This window comes from Mirounga angustirostris, unplaced genomic scaffold (genome assembly GCF_029215605.1).
Source record: "Mirounga angustirostris isolate CCGP_5_RB_7025 unplaced genomic scaffold, mMirAng1.0.hap1 SCAF_9, whole genome shotgun sequence".
Taxonomy (NCBI): domain Eukaryota; kingdom Metazoa; phylum Chordata; class Mammalia; order Carnivora; family Phocidae; genus Mirounga; species Mirounga angustirostris.
The window spans coordinates 130,456,773-130,474,866 of record NW_026991717.1 but is presented as its reverse complement, the minus strand read 5'-3'; the positions used below and the strand labels follow the sequence as shown (position 1 = coordinate 130,474,866).

The window sequence follows — 18,094 nt, the reverse complement described above, 5'->3', positions numbered from 1 at the left end:
ATGACACCATGGATAGAATTTCAAGTAGTAGCAGGTAGTCAATACATGTTTGCTGATTGATTATATGACAGTGAAGATCCATCCTTCTGTATTTATTTTTTTTTTCTCTATTGTTTATCTGCTGCTAGACCGATGGATCACGAGTGTTGGAAACCTTCAGCTATTTTTCCAAGAACAGTGATGTAATGCTGTTCTTTACAGGTGGTGGACATGGAAATTATTTGCTGTGGGAACCCCACGTTTATTAATCATTTGTGTGGTGGTAAATGTTTGGGACTGGGAAGTCTCACAACTGCCTTTCTTCCCTTTCTGTGTTTTTGCTAACTTTGATCTGGAATTTTAATCTTATTGGGTTATTTCTGGTGAGGTGTTCAAAGACTTTCAAGTATCTCTGTGTTTTTGAGCATTAGCTTCTTTCTGGTGTGTTTTTTCCTAATTTTTCCAAATATAGGACAAAGACCATGAAAGCAGAAAAAAAAAACCATTTTCCGTTCTTGAATTTGATTGCATATTCACAGCTTCCACTTAGTACCTCTCTAGTTATTAGGTTCATTTCAATGTCATTTTCAAGGTGCCTGCCAAAATTATAATCATTTCAATCTAAGTTAATATACATTTAGGGAACAAGTCGGTTCATTTGACTTAAACACTGGACCTCAATATCTGTGTTGACACATGGCTCAAAGCTCCTAGTACAGTTATTGTAGAGCTAGGCTACTGCATATTATTTAATATGTTTATTAATTCATTCATCAAATATTTACTGAACACCTACCATACGTGAAGGTGGTCAAAGGCACAGACTTCCAGGTATAAAAGAAACAAGTCCTGGGGATATAATATACAGCATGATGACTATAATTAATAATATGTACTGTCTATTTGAAAGTTTCTAAGAGAGTAGGTCTTAAAGGTTCTCACCACAAGAAAAAAAAAACTGTAATGATGTGTGGTACAGATGTTAACTAGACTTCTCGTGGTGCTCATTTCACAATGCACATACATATCAAATCATTATGTTGCACACCTGAAACTAGTGTAACATTATATGCCAGTTATATCTCAATTTTAAAATAGATATAAGTAAATAAATAGGTTCATACTTCATGTGCTAGGAAGAGATGTAAAGCAGGCTTCGGGGGAGAGTCAGGGGAGGGCTTTAGATGGGGGGATGTATTAGTCAGCTTGGGCCGCCATAACAAAATATCACAGCCTGGGGGCCATCAACCACAGAAATGTACTTTCTCACAGCTCTGGAGGCTAGAAGTCCAAGACCAAGGTATAGGCAGGTTTGGTTTCTCCTGAAGCCTCTCTTTAGCTGACAGGTGGCCATTTTCTTGCTGTGCATGTGCATGTGTGGTATCTGTCTCTATGCCCATCTCTTATTCTCATAAAGATACCAATCACACTGGATGAGTGCTACCCCTACAAACCCATGTTAACTCAAGCACATCTTTAAAGGCCTTGTCACCAGATGAAGTCACGTTCTGAGATATTGAAGATTAGGGCTTCCACATATGCATTTGGGGAGGATACCACTCAGCCCATAGCAGAGGGGTTCTGGAAAACCTCTCCAAGAAGAGGAGACATCTGAACAGAGACCTGAAGAAGGAAGAAGGTCATGGCTGTAGGGTGAGTCATCCAGGAGTGGAGCATCTCTGGCAGGGGGAGAAAATGAGTGCACAGGTTCAAGGCTGGAATATCAAGGGGGGATGGTAGCTGGAGCCCAGTGAGGGAGGCCGGCTCATGAGGAACCTTGGAGGCAGGGTGAGGACTTAATGCTTTTTCTTCTGAATGTCATTGGAAGTCACAGGAGTGTTTTCAGCAAGTCAGAGACATAATCTCACATATGTTTTTAAAGGATTATTTTAAAATTTACAACAGATTTTCTGCAGGCTCCCAAGAATTCAGTGGGAAAAATCATACTGATCATGAAGCCCAGAAGAATTTCTTAGAATAGTTAAGATGCAGACCCCAGAGGTTACTCTCCACTGATTTTTTTAGCAATGTCTTCCCTCAAGGGTTAAGGTATCAGCTAAGAATTATTTGGAATACTGGACTGCTGCCAAGGCTTCTCCTGCCACATTCACTGACGCTGAGTTTATAATAAGGGAAATATCCGGCTCCATGTGTATATACCCTTTTCTTGAAGGAAAACTTGGGTTATGATGATCTGGTCTGCATTAATTTATAAGGAGTGATGTTAAATTGACATCACTTGGAACAACTAGAGTCAGGGCAAGCTCTGAGGTGTCTTTTCCCTCCTTGACAGATGCCATCTCTAGACATACATGAAGAAACAAGAGAGTGAAAACAGTTATTTTGGAAATTCTGAGCAACTTCTTGCCAAAAAATAAGGGATCTCCCCAAAGCAGTTCCCACACATCACACCTAGACCCTATTCTGAATTAACCAGACAGGGCATTCTAAAGCCCCACATACAGGAAGCCTGCGTGACACTGGATTATATATAGACCACAAACCATCAAGGGATTTCTTAAGGTACTTTAAATGGCCATATCCATTTTTACAGCGCATTTATGTTGTACTCTGATGCAAGCACAACGCTCAATAGAAAACATATTCATTGAATACATTAGGAGTCATTTTCATGGGAACTTGTAAACACCAACCATCAATTTTCCCTCTTATGCCTCCATTAAACTTTGTTACTGAGGGCTGCCTTCCAGGATCTGTAAAAAGTTTCCTCATATAAAAGACTATAAAAATATTAGACACACACATGCACATACACACAGAAACTTCCTACTGAAATCTCCTGATTAGAGTTAGTAGAATTTTAGCTGAGATAAGTGACACGTCAAAAATAACACTCGGTCACTTTTTCAGTCTCTCTTCTTCTTTTTTAAGATTTATTCATTTATTTTGAGAGAGTGAGTGAGAGGCAGGGGCAGAGGGACAGAGAATCCTAAGCAGACTCCACGCTAAGCCTGATGCAGGGCTCCATCTCACGACCCTGAGGTCACAACCTGATCCGAAACCAAGAGTCGGATGCTCAACCAACGATGCCACCCGGGCGCACCGTCTTTCTTCTTTTTGAAACACGGTATCTGTTTTATGAAGGGGGATATGGTAAGTAGAAACAAATTTAACCTGTTTATGCCCTGAAAATCATTTAGAGGTCATTGGAAACAACTTTAATATGAGTATGAAAGCTTCCCTCACCCCCACAGGGAGAGAAAATGGACTAACCTGTTTTGGCCAAACAATGAGAATTACATATGGGTGAATAAAGTCCTTAGTAAAACAAATCATCCATCTGTTGTGGAGTTTGGATGTCTGTATCTAAAGTGTGTATGAACATTCCCCTAAAGACTGTCTTTGGACACCCGAAGAACCCCAAGGCACGACACAAACCAGAGGACATTTTCCACAGTCTTGGTAACTGAAGGATACAAGGCAGAGCAGAAGCTAGCTTGCCTCAATCGGGTTCTCAGTCAAGTATTTGGAGGCTATTCTCCACGGCTGAATTAAAAGACCAGGGCAGCAATAAAATAATCTTGTTTCACTGGCTTTAATAAGCAGACGTAGAGATAGTATTTATGATACGTAGAGATTATTATGATAACTCCATCATCAGCGGAATGTGCTCCGTGCATTCCGAAAACAGGAAGCCTCGCTTTGAGTCCTACTATTAAGTCCTTGCCGTGCAGGGGTGGCAAGTGTTATTAAGTTGTTAGATTAGCAAGGTTCTACTGCATTTTCGCTTTAAGCCGGCGTGCTTTCACAGCTGAGCCGTAAGGCTCTGAAAATGCCTACATAACAAGAGCCAGACATGGAGCTGAATCCCAAATGGTAAACGGCCAACAGCATTTATACACCATTACCTTGCTTGAAGCCATAAAAAGTCAGCACGTCCAAAAAGACACTGTGCCTAAATCCAAAAACATAGAGGAAGCCAACACAGAAAATAGGTAGGCTCTTTCCATAATAACATACCTTTACAGGGCGGGAAGGCAGTTCCGTTTTCTAGAGAATACCAGCATGAACTCCAATCCCTTCTTAAGAAGGCAAGTAGAAAGAATGAACATAAATTATCCTATTGATGACTAAACGTTACATTTAGCTCCCAGGAGTCCATGGGACAGAATTTCAAGGAATTGCATTTAGCCTGCTGGCCAAGTGGGACTTGTCAAATACTTGAGTAAACACGAGGTTTCCTAATAAACTGCCTTTCTGAGAAATCTGAAGTACTAAGTCCCTAAATTCACGCAAACCTGAATTTCTCCGGCAGGAAAAGGAATCAAATCGTAGAACGACAGAGCTAGAAAGAAAACCTAAATGCACCTGACGGCAGATAGCTAACGGAGTTTGAGAAATCACATTTCAGAAAAGTACATTTCAGTTGCCAGTTGAGGCGCTCGTTGGCCAAGTTGCCTGGATCCATGAATCGGTTGAATCTTATACAAACCCAATTTGCCTTGGCTTGACTCAAAATAGTCTGTGACTTTCGTTTCTTGTGTGATTGATGTGGTTGAGAGGTAGGCTCCTGGCCCTATGCTGGGGAACAAAGAACAAGACCTGGCCTTGGGCTTGGGAGGTTGGACATGAACACACACACCTGCAGCAAAGCTGAGAAATGGTGGTGGGATTTTAGGGGTGGGTTTAAATAAAGTTAGGAAGAGTTCAGTGACTTGCGCCCTAGGACAGAAAGGTAATTTGTTTCTTTGCTTCAGTACTTGAGGTAGCTTCTCAGAAGAGTTTAGGGCAGGGCCAGCGATGCAGAAGCATTTCTGAGTCACAATATCAAGAATGTAGGATCCAAAAAGATGCGTGGAATCTATCGGTGACTACCTTGGCAGCATCCAATGTTGTTTAGGGGGAAGCTACTACTGTTTCCTAGGAGGATGAATGATGACACTTCACTGGCTAGCTTTGCAAACTTTGGAATGTTAAAATAAAATGAAACCTTTGCACATGACCCAACGCCACAGTCAATGTTTTAATAATACAGACAAGCTCTGAGAATCCTTTTTGGTGCTGATGATTCCACTATTCACAAACCAACATTTTAGTACATTGATGTTCTTAAATGTATTATGTAGAATTTTTTTTAAATGAGGAAAGTCTGAAAAAATAAGATAAATGTTATCTTCTAAAGGGAATACATAAAAATAACTTTCTGACTGTATCTGTTATCCCATTACCAAGGAATGACTGGGTAGATTTTCACTGTATCAGACGACATGTGTGGAATGATCTGACTTGAAATATGGGCTCCCCTGACTTGCACAAAATTTACTTGGAGTTAGGTCCTGGAGGGCTACCTCAAAGAGAATGTCAACCATCACTCAAAAAAAGTGGAAACTCCTAGATTGTGTGGGTAGGGGTGGGGGGGGAGGTGACTGCCAGTGACCAATGAAGAGATGCATCATATGTATTATCTTAGGTCAGGTCCTCCCAGAAATGGACTTGGAAATGAATATTCATGGGAAAAGATTTTCTAAGGAACTATTCCCCAAGGCACATCAGTGGGGGTGGGGGAGTTGGGGGAGGACAGATAAGCAGGATAGAGAACCAGAAGAAGCCAAGCCAGGAGCCATTTCAGGCCAAGTCCCAGCCTTGACCTGCCCCTGGGAGAGCTGTGGAATAGAAGTTATGCCTCAGTCTCTGTCCCAACTCTGGACAAAGAACTGGGCCTTCATATTGGGCACCAGCCAGTCATCGACCAAGGGCCCCCCCAAGGAGCATATCAGTTTCCAGGTACTTCTGATTTGAGTCTTCCAAAGAGTCACTGGTGCTGGCTGTTGGAAGCAACCATACAAGCCTAGAGCAGACCATCTAAGAATGGAAAAAGGATTTTGAGGGGATCAGGTAGAGCCTCAACAGTGTTCACCCCGTGTATTAAAAACTGTGGACAGGACAAGAAATAGATACTTCAGATATGAGCCCAAGATTCCTAGGGCCCAAGACACCAAATTGCAGAAACTGGTTTACAATTGCAACTCTGTGCAGCTTGTCCCTCTTCTCATGCTGCTCTTGGGGGGCCCAGGGCGTGGGACTGCTCCAAAGGCGAAGACACACGTCTGACCCAAAGCAGCTAACAAGCCTCTTTCTTATTCCACCTGTGTCTGGCCGAACCCCTTTTCTCTTTGATGATGGGAGAGTCGTCGAGGAGACTACATCATCATGGGGGAGACTCCATGATGCAAACAGAGTAAGGGTGTCATGAAAATGGCAGTTAATTAGGACTGGAGGAGCCATGGAAGGCTTTGGGGGCAGGGAGATGAACTTTCCTTTTGGCCTGGAAAGTCCCCAGAAGTCAGATAGGTAGAAGAGAGCAGGAAGGGAGTCCTGGAGGAGGAGGACAGATTGGGCAAAGGCACAGAGGTGAGACCTGGCGAGCACTGTTACCCACAAGGTGAAGACGACTGAGTGAGCGGCAGTGAGGATCACAGCGCAGAAGGTTTTGCCCGCTGGCCGTGTGGGGTCTGAAAACTGGGTCATGGTCTTAAGCCGTCTCCCCGACTCCTGCTTGCCCCAGCTTCCTTCTGATTCTCTGCCCAATTTCCCACTCAGACTTGCTTTCCGTCAAGCTGTGTCGTGCACTGGACCATCCTCCTAATTAATACATGCCAGGTTCCAGCAGCTGACAAGCTTTCAATACAAAGAAACAAATGATACAAGCCAGGACAAAAAGCAGAACAAAATAAAGGCAGCAGGGGGTGTTTTGAGTGAGCGGCATCACAGAACAGGCAAATTTCAGAGACTTTTTGGAACAGGGGAAACCTGATGTGTTAATTAGGAGTCTATTTCAGTAATAAGACCCCTCAGGAAGGGCGATGAAAGAAATGGAAGGGGCAGCAGAGGGAATGGCTCAGGCAGAATGGGGTGACGGTGTACGAGGGGAGGGAGCTGATTATCCTCTGTTGTCTTCTCTACGTCTGTGGTCTGTCCGGTTCAAAGACAGATGACTTGGCCTTTGGTGTTTCGTAAAGCACCACGAATAAAGAGCTTTGGGTACAAATAACAATGCAGTGTCTGCCCCCAGGACCCAGTTCAACAGGAAGTATTGCAGCCTTACCAGCTCCAGCTGGTGGTGGATTTTGGCTTTCCAGAGCAGACTCGACTCAGGAACCGTTTGCAGCTGAGATGGGCCAATAGAAGGGCTCAAAACGACAGGAAGTACAGCAAAGGAGGGAGGCACCAAAGCAGCCGCAATGAGGAAAGGGGGGGGCTTGCGGAGCCAAAAGCCTTCATCCACTGGAGCGGCTCTTACCCCAGCTATGCACTTGCCGGCTCTATGGTTAGATGTCCCAGCTGGTGCTGCTGAGCCAGGAAGAGGCAGTCTATCCTCTACACCGCTGCCACACTGATTTTCCAAAAGCACAGCTTCAAACATATCTTTCCACTCTTCAGACCCAGCCGTGGCTCCCAACGGCTTAGCAGAGTCGGTGCACTGGAGGTTTTTGGGACGAAGGCAGCGAGTGAAACTTCCTGTGCCTCACTCTCTTCTTCGGGGCGGACAGCATGATAATAGTCACTGCATTGTTGGGCGGCCGTAACATTAAGGACGATGATCCATATACAGCACTGGGGACGTAGTAAGTGCTCAATTAACATTAATTTTCATTGTTGGTCAAGGGATTGCCCGAGAGTACAGCCCAGCTCTCCACTCCCTAGACAGATGATCTTGGGCCAATTTCTTAATTTCTCTATGCCTCCGTTCATTTTTTTTTTTTTTTAAGATTTTATTTATTTAAGAGAGAGAGAGAAAGAACACCCGTGAGCAGTGGGGAGGAGCAGAGGGAGAGGGACAAGCAGACTCCGGGCTGAGCCCTGGGCCTGAGGCAGGGTCATTCTCAGGACCCTGAGATCATGACCCCAGCTGAAATCAAGAGTCAGATGCTCAACCGACTGAGCCATGTGGACGCCCCTCTGTGCCTCAGTTCTAATCCTCGGAAGTTTGTTTGTTTTGTTTTGTTTTGTTTTAAAGATTTTATTTATTTATTTGACAGAGAGAGACACAGCGAGAGAGGGAACCCAAGCAGGGGGAGTGGGAGAGGGAGAAGCAGGCTTCCTGCGGAGCAGGGAGCCCGATGCGGGGCTTGATCCCAGGATTCTGGAATCATGACCTGAGCTGAAGGCAGACGCTTAACGACTGAGCCACCCAGGCGCCCCTACTCTTCAGAAGTTTGGATGAATTCATGTATCTAAAGCATCTTGACTAATACTTAGTGCTCAATAAATTTTACTTTTGTATTAAGATATGATGATCACGGCATCATCATCACCATCATCATTTATATCTGGGAGGGGAAAACAGTACGTTGGGAATATGAAAAGAATCCCCAAAGTTGCTCTGGGGGTTAAGGAGGGGGAAAAGGGGACTGGGCTCTCTCCACCCTTCTCTCCACAAAGACTTCTGACAAGCCCCTGGGTGGCTGGGACATTTATGACCAGGGAAGGAGAGAGAGGGAAAGAAGGAGAGAGAGAGAGAGATTGATTTTTAAGGGATTGGCTCACACGAATACAAAGCCTGGCGAGTCCAAAATCTGCAGAGTAGGCCAACAGGCTGGAGACCCAGAGAAGAGTTGCAGTTCAAGTCCAAAGGCCAAGTCTGCTAACAGAATTCCCTCCTCCTCTGGAGAGGTCAGTCTTTTTTTTTTTCTATTAAGGCCTTCAACTGAACGCATGAGACCCACTCACAATATTGAGGGTAATTTACTTTATTCAAAGTCTGCTTATGTAAATGTTAATCTTATCTTTAAAATGTCTTCAAAGAAACATCTAGAATAATGTTTGACAGACTATCTGGGTACCATGACCTAGGCAAACTGACGCATGAAACTGACTATCACACTTCCTCAAATGGTTTTTAGACCATCAGACTTCCCAAGTGGGCCCTAGGGGGAACATGAGCAGAGCTGCTGTTGAGTGACTATGGACATGACCAGCAAAACCCAAACCCTCAGGTCCTGGTGCATTGAGACTTCCTAAAATAACCAGTGTGAAGGCGTGGAATTCCCAGGATAGCAGCTGGGAACTTCCATTATGGAGAGTTGGGCCTTTATAGTAAAATGACCCCATCTGCAGGCCTGGGTAGGCCCGGGGACATTTAGATTACAGTTTCTTCTTAACTGGGTAGATCCTGAAGACGTGTACATCCATCTCTATACCCAGGGGCCAGCATATCCTGGGACAGGGTGCCAGTATTCAATAATTGTTCAATGAATAAGTCTTCACAAATGCCTATCTAGTAGTGGCATAGATAAGTGGCTTATTCATTAGAAGTTGAACTGGAAATAGACACTATGACTCATGTTAGTCCAGTGGTCTGTGCACAAGACCTTGACAGCAGGGGCCCTCAGTAATAGAAGGAGCCCCACATGGGGTCTCAGCTCCACCTCTGTCTGTGGGACCTTGGGAGAGCCTGCCACCCTCTCTGGGCTCTTTTTCATCATTTGTAAAATTAGGATGTTAGACCAGATGGTGTGTGAGGTTTTTTCCAGCTCTCACATCTACAGTTCAGTAAGATCATCCACATGGTGACCAAAATACCAGGATATTGTGCATGGAATTCGTAGTGATAAAGAGATTCAGGGAAAGACACTAACGGACTCCTATTCCACCATCTCTACTCGAGTTTAGAACAATTGCGTCTTGGAAAGACCAGAGCAGGTAGATGATCCTTTGCCATCCTGAGATCTCATTATATTTTAATAAACTATATTAGTTCTAATGTTTAAAAAGGTATTTTTTAAATTACCTAAGATTATAAAATGTAAATACACATAAAGAAGAAATTTAAGATCCCATAATCCTCGAACCCTCACATAACCTCCTCTGCTACCTTTTTTATATATATCCTTCCAGAAGTTTTCTATGAACATATACGTAATTTTGCTTTGCCAAAACAAGAAAAAATGGGACCATGTTATTTATCAGTTGTTCTCTATTTTGATCTTTTAGGGTTTTTAGGACCAGTCTTCCTTCCTGGTTTGTTTCTTGGTGATTTTTCTCTTTTTCAGGGTCTAAAATTTCCTCACCATGGTCTCTCAGATTCTGGTTTTATTGTAAATACTACAAATAAGAAGCAGGGGTTTGCTTCCGTGGCTGAAGGAGAAAGTCCAGAGGTCAAAATATGGAGAGCTCTTGGGAGGGTCAAAGCAGGAAGGAGTTATTGCAGATGAACTCTCCCTCAGTTGTGGGTTGAATCATGTCCCCCCTGAAAATATGTTCAAGTCCGAGCCCCTGGTCCATGGAATGTGACCTTATCTGGAAGTAGGGCCCTTGCAGATGGAACTGTGTTAAGGGTCTTAAGGTCACCTGGATAAGACATTTGCATATTGGCAGAAGAGTGCGTCCTAAATCCAATGACTGGTATCCTTCTAAGAGAAAGGAGAGGGAATCTGAGACCCAGACACAGGAGCACACACAGGGAAAGGCCACGTCTTCAGATAGAGCAGAGATTGCAGTGATGGGTCTACAAGCCAAAAAGCACCAAAGATTGCAGACCACCAGCAGAAACGAGGAGAAAGGTATGGGACGATTCTCCCTCAGAAACTCGGGAAGGAACCAATCCTGCCGACACCTTGATGTGGAACTTCGGGCCTCCAGAATGGTGAGAGCATAGGTTTCTATTGTTGGAAGCCACCAAGGCCATCGACAATGTCGATGACAGCCCTTGGAAGCCAATATACTCTCCATATCTCAGGCCCTTTTCTTGCGTTTTGTTCTTGTTTCCTGACTTGCCTGGTAAACCACTGAATGCCTTTCCAGCAGACCCACGAAGTCAGTCCTGGTAAGTGGGGTCAGGCCGACTTCAATTTCCTGAACAAGAATATCATTAGAGTTTGCCCCAGAATAAGAACTACATGATCTACAAATAGGACCCTGGCTCTAAACATTCACAATGATAGAAGACATTGTTTAAGACGGTAAGCAAAACTCCAACAGTGATTTATAGTTTACAAAGTAGATCAAAGCCCATCAAAATCCTCAAAAATAAAGCCACAACTTCATCAACTCCCAGTGCCAGTTTCAAATTCACCTCCATCCAGGAGAGCATTGGGGTCTGATTAGGAACACACCCAAATGATTAAACCTCATCTCTTCTCTTCGGTAAGACTGTTATTACTGCTGATAACAGCTGAGGAGGGACACTGCGCAGTGCACCCTGCACAGAGAAAATTTTGTTCTAAAAAAATCATTTTGGCTCATAAATATTGTGCATTAGAAGAGTTCTTTAGACCTTCTTAGCAATTTTTCTGTCCTGTATTAGCATGACCAGAAGCAAATCTCAATGTATTTACCCTATTACGCCAGCAGAAAAAAAAATGCACATCACACTTTCTAAGCAAAGTTGAGAGAGAGGGTGAGAGGCAGCATCACTGTGTAGGTCGTTCCCATATAATGACAAGGGTCTGTAAGAATTGAAAATCAATTGACTTGGAATGAGTACTAAAGGTCTAAAATCTGAGAAACTGGTTTTCAAATTTTTGCTTTAAATTATCATCATGAAGTTCATGTGGTATCCATTTCAAGAGTTAATTTAATTTATTTTGAGGAAATTTTCTATTGTGCTAACAGCTTTTATTTTACTTAAACTGTCATTCATCTTGAATGAAATTTACAAACTGTACTAATTGCAATTTAGATCCACCCAAAGTGGAGAAACGAAGGTTAACAGGAGATTAATGAGAACATTCACTCAATGGATTTTTTATTTTATTTTATGTGTTTCTCATTTCTTCCATGAACCAGGCGCTGTGCTGGGTGCTGAGACGCCAGAGAGGACCTGGAGAGTCCCCGCCCTCTCAGAGCTGGCCGTCCAGCTCCTCAAGAGGACCACCGTAAGGTGTGCACGGGGAACATAGCAGCCCTGAGGAGGGCACCAACCTTAGCTGAAAGAATGCTTGAGACACTGCCAACGACTTCTTAATGGGTCAGGCCTAAAGAGTTGGATCAGGGCTGGGAGGCGGGAAAGGAAGGCAATGGTTCCCAATACAATGGGAACCACACGTGCAAAGACCAATGGCTTTGGGGATCATAGAAAATTTGAGAAACAGAAAAGTGCAGAAGAGTAGGAATATGGAGGCTGGGGGGGTGGGGGTTAGGGAAAACCACTGAGTTGAAGTCAGTCAGAGGAGTAGGAACTGGATGAAAGAAGCCATCCTGGCTATCAGGCCAAGAAGTCCTTTTTCTTGAGGGGCCTGAAAGAGGCAGTGAAAAGTTGTAAGCAGGTGCAAGGCCACCAGATTTGCGTGGCACAGCCAGGATGACAGCAAAACAGAGGGGAAAGGCTACAGAAATAAAGCTCAGTCCTACCAGTCTTCTCAGGAAACGAAACACACTACCTAAAATGGCGGAGTCCACTTTTACAGAGTAAAGGATGGTCTTGTAGTTAATGGAACTCCCCCACTCACATTTTGTCTGTGGTATTAGAAACCAAAGCAACTGAATCACAGACACTGTTAATAAACTATGACTCTGACTCTCGTACCCGAAAACAATGAAAAATGAGACAAGACTTCAGCCGCTTTCCCTACTCTGAAATCATTGTGTGGCTAAGGAACTTGGCATTGAAAGAAACCATCTTTCATTCCCCATGCTTGTAGGCAGCCTAAAGACAGGTGATGTCTGAACATTTCAAATTCCCTCAGTTGAGGGTGTTAAGCAACTTGTTATTTTAAGCAATTTAGCCATATTTGCATATACAAGCAAGCAAGTACATTCCTTGAACCAACCCATTCTATAACCTCACTTATCCCTGCAGGTAACAAACTGCCCTAAGTGCGGAATGAGATATAATCCAAGGTTTTCTGTGCATGCCTGTGTAGTCAGACCAATAAGAAACAGACGCACTTATTAGGGACAATAGCTGTCTTCCACTTCACTTACCTCTTGTGAATTATTTCTTCTCTCAATTCCAAGGCAAGAAAAACACATATTTCCTAACTCGTGCTATCAAATAAGCACCGGAAGAGCTAAGATTGACAGAACTGCACAGAAATGTGTTGTGGGAGACACGTGAGTCTGCTGGTGTGTAATATCTAGAAATAGAGCATTCTATATATTTCCTTTTTTTTTTTATTTGTCTCCACATGCTATTCAAAGACACCTCATCCATTCATTCATTCACTTACTCATTCAACCAACTTTTTAAGGGTCCTATTGTAGCTATGTTTTAAATATGCAAGGTGGGATTTCATGTCAAAGAAGATACATGCCTGCCCTCCAACAGCTGACAAGTGGCTGAGGAGTTCGAATGCTTTATGGCACTTCAGAAAAGAACGCTGTTTGCGTGGCACCAAGCTCCAACTCCTCTCGGTTCTAAGAGGCAGCGTGGGCTCTGGAGCCAGACCATCCAGGGCATAAATCCCAACTCTGCCACTCACAGGTGTTACTGCCTTGGCAAATTATGTGTCCTCTCCGAGAGTCGTTTTTCTCATCTGCAATGGAAATCCTACTAGAGCCTAACTGATAATGATTGTTGTGAGGATTAAATAAATTGAGATTTGTAAAGTGCCTCGAACGAGGCCTGGCACACAGTGAGAACCCAGTCAGTTTTTGTTATTATAAATGCCTGGAGCCCCTGCCTGGGAGTCATTGACTATGAGCCTACTATGTGCAGGGCAAAGCCTCGCTGCTGGAGGGGGCCCCAAAAGCGGGCCTGGCATTCCAGCAGATAGATAAAACCTGTTGCACAGATAACCATCCTCAGCGCAGATGTGCTCAAGCCTACAGACCAGCTGCAGAGTGCTAGCATCGGTTACCTATTGCTGTATAACAAATTGCCACAAACTTAGTGGCTTAAACCAACATATACTTGTTTTCACACAGTTCTCATGGGTCAGGGATCTATATGTGATTAGCTGGGTCCTCTTTCAGGCTCTCACACAGGCTGCACTCAAGGTATTGGCCAGGGCTGGGTTCTCACGTTAAGGCTCAAGTGGGAAACGATCCTCTTCCAAATGCATGTTGGCAAAATTCAGTTCCTTGAGGGTTATTTGACTAAGGGCCTCAGTTCCTTTCTGGCTGTTGGCAGGAGACTCCCTCAGTTCTTTGCCATGAAGGCATGCAATCCAAAGACACGACAGAGAGAGAGTCTGCTAGCAAGATGGAAGGCACAATCTTATATAACCTAATCACAGAAGGTAATGATCTGCTCAGGGCAGCGAGGGAAGCAAAACTCTCCATAGCACCCTTCTCTCTGATGCTCTGAGTCATGCACTATGCCCTCCAACAACACGCTAATGGAAACCCAGCCTCTCTACATCTCTCCAGTGGTTTCTTCAGAGTTTGAGTCTGGGAGGAGGCGGAAAGAAGCTCGGTTCAGTTTCTCATCTTGTCAGTAACCAGAAGCTTTAAGTCAGTTGTTCATATATTAATTTTTGTTTCTTTAGCGGTTGTGGGACTCTTGTCTAGATCCTCTCAAATCCTCCCTGTTGGTTCAGTGTAGCCATCCCCCAGTTTCTACAAGCTTTGCTCCAGAAGTTCCTATCTGTAACTTTCTTCGGGAAGCTAATCTGTGGTCCCCTGGAACCACTTCACTCAGATGCCTCTAGAACCAAAAGAGCCTGGGAAGTTACAAATACCTATGGTGGCCTGACTGACTGGTACAGAAGTACAACAACCTGGATCCCCTACTTTTAGGTAGGATAAACTCCACTGGGGAATTTATTCTCAAGGGTTCAGACTGAATCTGGAACTTTACTTGAAATCACAACCTTGCCTGGCTAATTTTTTTCCCTATTCTGTTTTTCCTACTCCCTTACAATTTCTCTGGGGGTAAATTGCTTAATCACTCGCACACAAATTCTCTCCTCGGGGTCTGCATCTGGGGGACCTGCTTGAGACAACTATTACCACAAGTAGTCCCAGGAAGCTGACTTTAAGATTCTGGATGTAGCTCATTCACCAGCAAGATGAAAATGGGGATCCCATCCCTCATGGGAGGAGGCATTCTGTACTTTTTAAAATTCATTAGAAATTCAATATATTTTTATATTAAATTGCATACAATATCTCATTTTACTGAAATTTAAGGACATACGTACAAGTAAAACTCTAATTAGTACTATGATAAAGCATCAAGAAAGCAAAAAAAAAAAACTTTTTTCATACCTGTTATTAATTGTGGCCTCCTGTATCTTTGTACCATTGCAGTGACTAAGACTTTCACTCTTGGTAAACTGTGATGGGATCCAGATGGAAGGGGACGCATGGTTTGCATGGTATCTCTAGCTTTTGAGAAAGACAGAGGAAATAATCATAAGGACTATGGAAGTGGGTGAAACTGGGCTTGCGCAGGTCCACAACATAGGAGTAAACTGCACGAAACGGAGACCTAAACCTCTATGTGAGCTACCCACAAATGCATCTCTATTGGCTCACACCTATGGGTATCCCCCATGGCCAGCTGATAGAAGAAAGATCCCCAGTTTGGTTCACAGATAGTCTGACTCAGTCCATTGGTACAAACTGAAACTGGACAGTTGATGAACTATCCCCCCAACCAAAGGGGGCTCTGAAGAGACCAATGAGGATAAACTGTAATAGGCAGAGCTTTGGGCATTGCACCTGGTGATCCAATTGGTATGAAGGGAGAGGTGGCCCCAGGTGAGGAGATAGATAGAGTGAAGATCTTGGTATTGCACATTAGTGCCTACCAGAGAGCATTTCTTGCAGAAGAAGCTTTAAGCAACCAGGTGGGCAGGATGACTTGTCCGGTAAATGTCAGCCAGCCTTTGTCCGTAGCTCCTGTAGTTCCTGTGTGATAGGCACAGGCCCATGAATGTAGTAGCTTTGTGGCAGAGACGGAGGCTATGCATGAGTCAGAAAGCACAGGCTCCTTCTCACCAAAGCTGATTGAGTGCTGCCACTGCGGATGTTTGACCTGTGAGCTACAGAGACCGACTTTGTGTCCCCAGTAGGGTGCCCTTCCTTCAGGACAGCAATCAGAGACTTGGTGGAAAGTTAATGATGTGAAGTCCTCTCACCCTGGAAGTGACAGCATTTTGTTCGGACTGGGATTGATACAAATTAGTGTATGAATTCACCTTTCCTGCCTGCAGTGCCTTGGCAAGATCCACTATTTGAAGATTCAAAATGTCTGATATACTGATACAGGATCCCATAAAATATTTTCTGCCCATTTTTTGACAAAGGAGGTATGATAATGGGCACATGACTGTGAAATCTGATCCCACCATATACCATTCAGAAGCTTCTAGCATGATATATCGTAACCACATTCTGAAGGCATAGGTAGGCACTAACTTAGAAATGATGCTCTGTGAAATTGGGCCCCGTCCTTCAGAATGCAATATGTGCCTTAAACCGACAGTCATTATTTTGCATTGCGTCTCCAGTGAGTTGAATACGTGGGTCTGGAAACCAAGGGGTGGAAAGAGGAGTAGTCTGGTTCACTATCACTCCCAGTGAACTTTTTGGGCAATACACCCTTCCCATCCTCCTAACTCTAGGACATTGAGTCTAGAGGTTCTAGTTCCTGGAGGAAAATACCTCAGCTGATCCCCTGGAGTCTCTCTGGCTGCTCTCCGTGCCTACTGTTAACTGAAAGCAGGCAATTGCAACAGCTACTACCTGATAAAGACACAGCAGTAAGGAGCTCAGACCCCTGAAGGATGAAGATGTGGGCCACCCTGCCAGGCAAGCCACCGAGTCTGGCAGAGGGCTAGTTGAGGATGAGGGGAATCTAGAATGGACAATAGAGAAAAGGGATGATGGATATTCATTATAATCTTGGCACCAGCTACAGTGGCAGGGGCTGTGATTTGTCCTATTAGATCCATGATCAATTAGAATCTTGAATAAGCTGTGACAAAATGGACTAGACTCAATGTGAGAAGCACATGAATCTGAGTGGGACAAAGGGTGGACTCCAGTGAATGCTTTTGGTACAGATCCCCTTTACTGGGTCACTGGACCTATCCTCGAGCCTTTGGGTACTTCTCTCCTGATGGCTCACACCTCCAACCTCCTTCAGAGAACTGCCTTCCCTTAATTTACAGGAGCCACTTCACGCAGAGTCACTCAGAACAGGAAGTGCTGGGTATCATGTCCTCCATCCCCTCCTGGAAGGCCTGTAGCCGGTGACACATGTGTGGTATGTGGGTTTAAAAAACCCAGTTCCCTTCCTGGGGAGCTTGATCAAGCTGAGGCTGGATCTTGACTTTAAATTGCTCCCTTGCTTGCCTTCTTCTCCTGCCCTATTCCGCTTCCCTTTCTCCCTTACTAGTTTCTCCCGGAAACACTTCCCTAATACATTGTTTGCCCACAATCCTTGGCAACCCCAGACAGTCCCTGAACAGAATATAAACTCTTTGTGGACAAACACTGTCTAAGGAAAAAAATCTCTTAATCTCCCACATACCTAGGCCAGCATGGGATACCTGCTGGGAGTCAGTACCCGTTTTGGCAAATCTCCATCTTAGATTTTCTTCCTTGAGAAGAATCTGAACTCTTAAGTGGGGATCGTGGTAGTAAGTTACAGACCAGGACATTTGTAAATTAGCAGTGATATATGAGGGCATACTGTATGTCCCAGATTTGGGGGCCAATCTTGATTTTTTCAATCCTCTTGTCAGGCCATTTCTAGACACTGCCCAGTTGGTGCGGTGTGTACGTGTGGATAGGCAAAGGGATGATGAAGCAGCTGAGGGAGGACACTGGAGCATTATAACAAAGCAGAGACCTTGAAGTTGAGCAAGACTGGACTTCAAATCCTGGCTGCGCCCCCAATCAGCCGTATGACCTTGGCCACATTTTCTTCATTTCGTCGAAATAAAGTTACTAGTCCCTACTTCACAGGATTGAAAATGAGTCCATGTGGGCAAAGTGTTCGGCAATGCTCCTCGACATGGTAAAGCTCCAGAAAGGGTTCCTCTCGGAGGGAGGGAGGGAGAAGAGCGGGTCAAGAGCCCTCAGCGCAGCGTGGGGGCGTTACTGTCCTCGTAAAGCCGGTGCGGGGAGCGGCCATGCCCAAGGGCTTTCGCACATTCTTCCTCCGAGGGCACAGGACACAATACTTGCAAGCCAACGGGAAAGGGGACGCCATCTCGGCCGGAAGGACCCGCACCGCAGGAGAGAGGCCCTGAGGCCCTCG

At 44.5% G+C, this 18,094-nt stretch overlaps 1 long non-coding RNA gene across 1 annotated transcript in view; it reads right to left on the bottom strand.

The window, feature by feature from the left end:
• The window catches only part of LOC135361641 (uncharacterized), a 42,406-nt gene that overhangs the window by 23,702 nt on the left and 610 nt on the right, over positions 1-18,094 (bottom strand). The window contains exon 2 of the long non-coding RNA XR_010405299.1: positions 15,091-15,206. This is a non-coding gene — a long non-coding RNA (uncharacterized LOC135361641). The remainder of the gene's footprint in view (positions 1-15,090; positions 15,207-18,094) is intronic.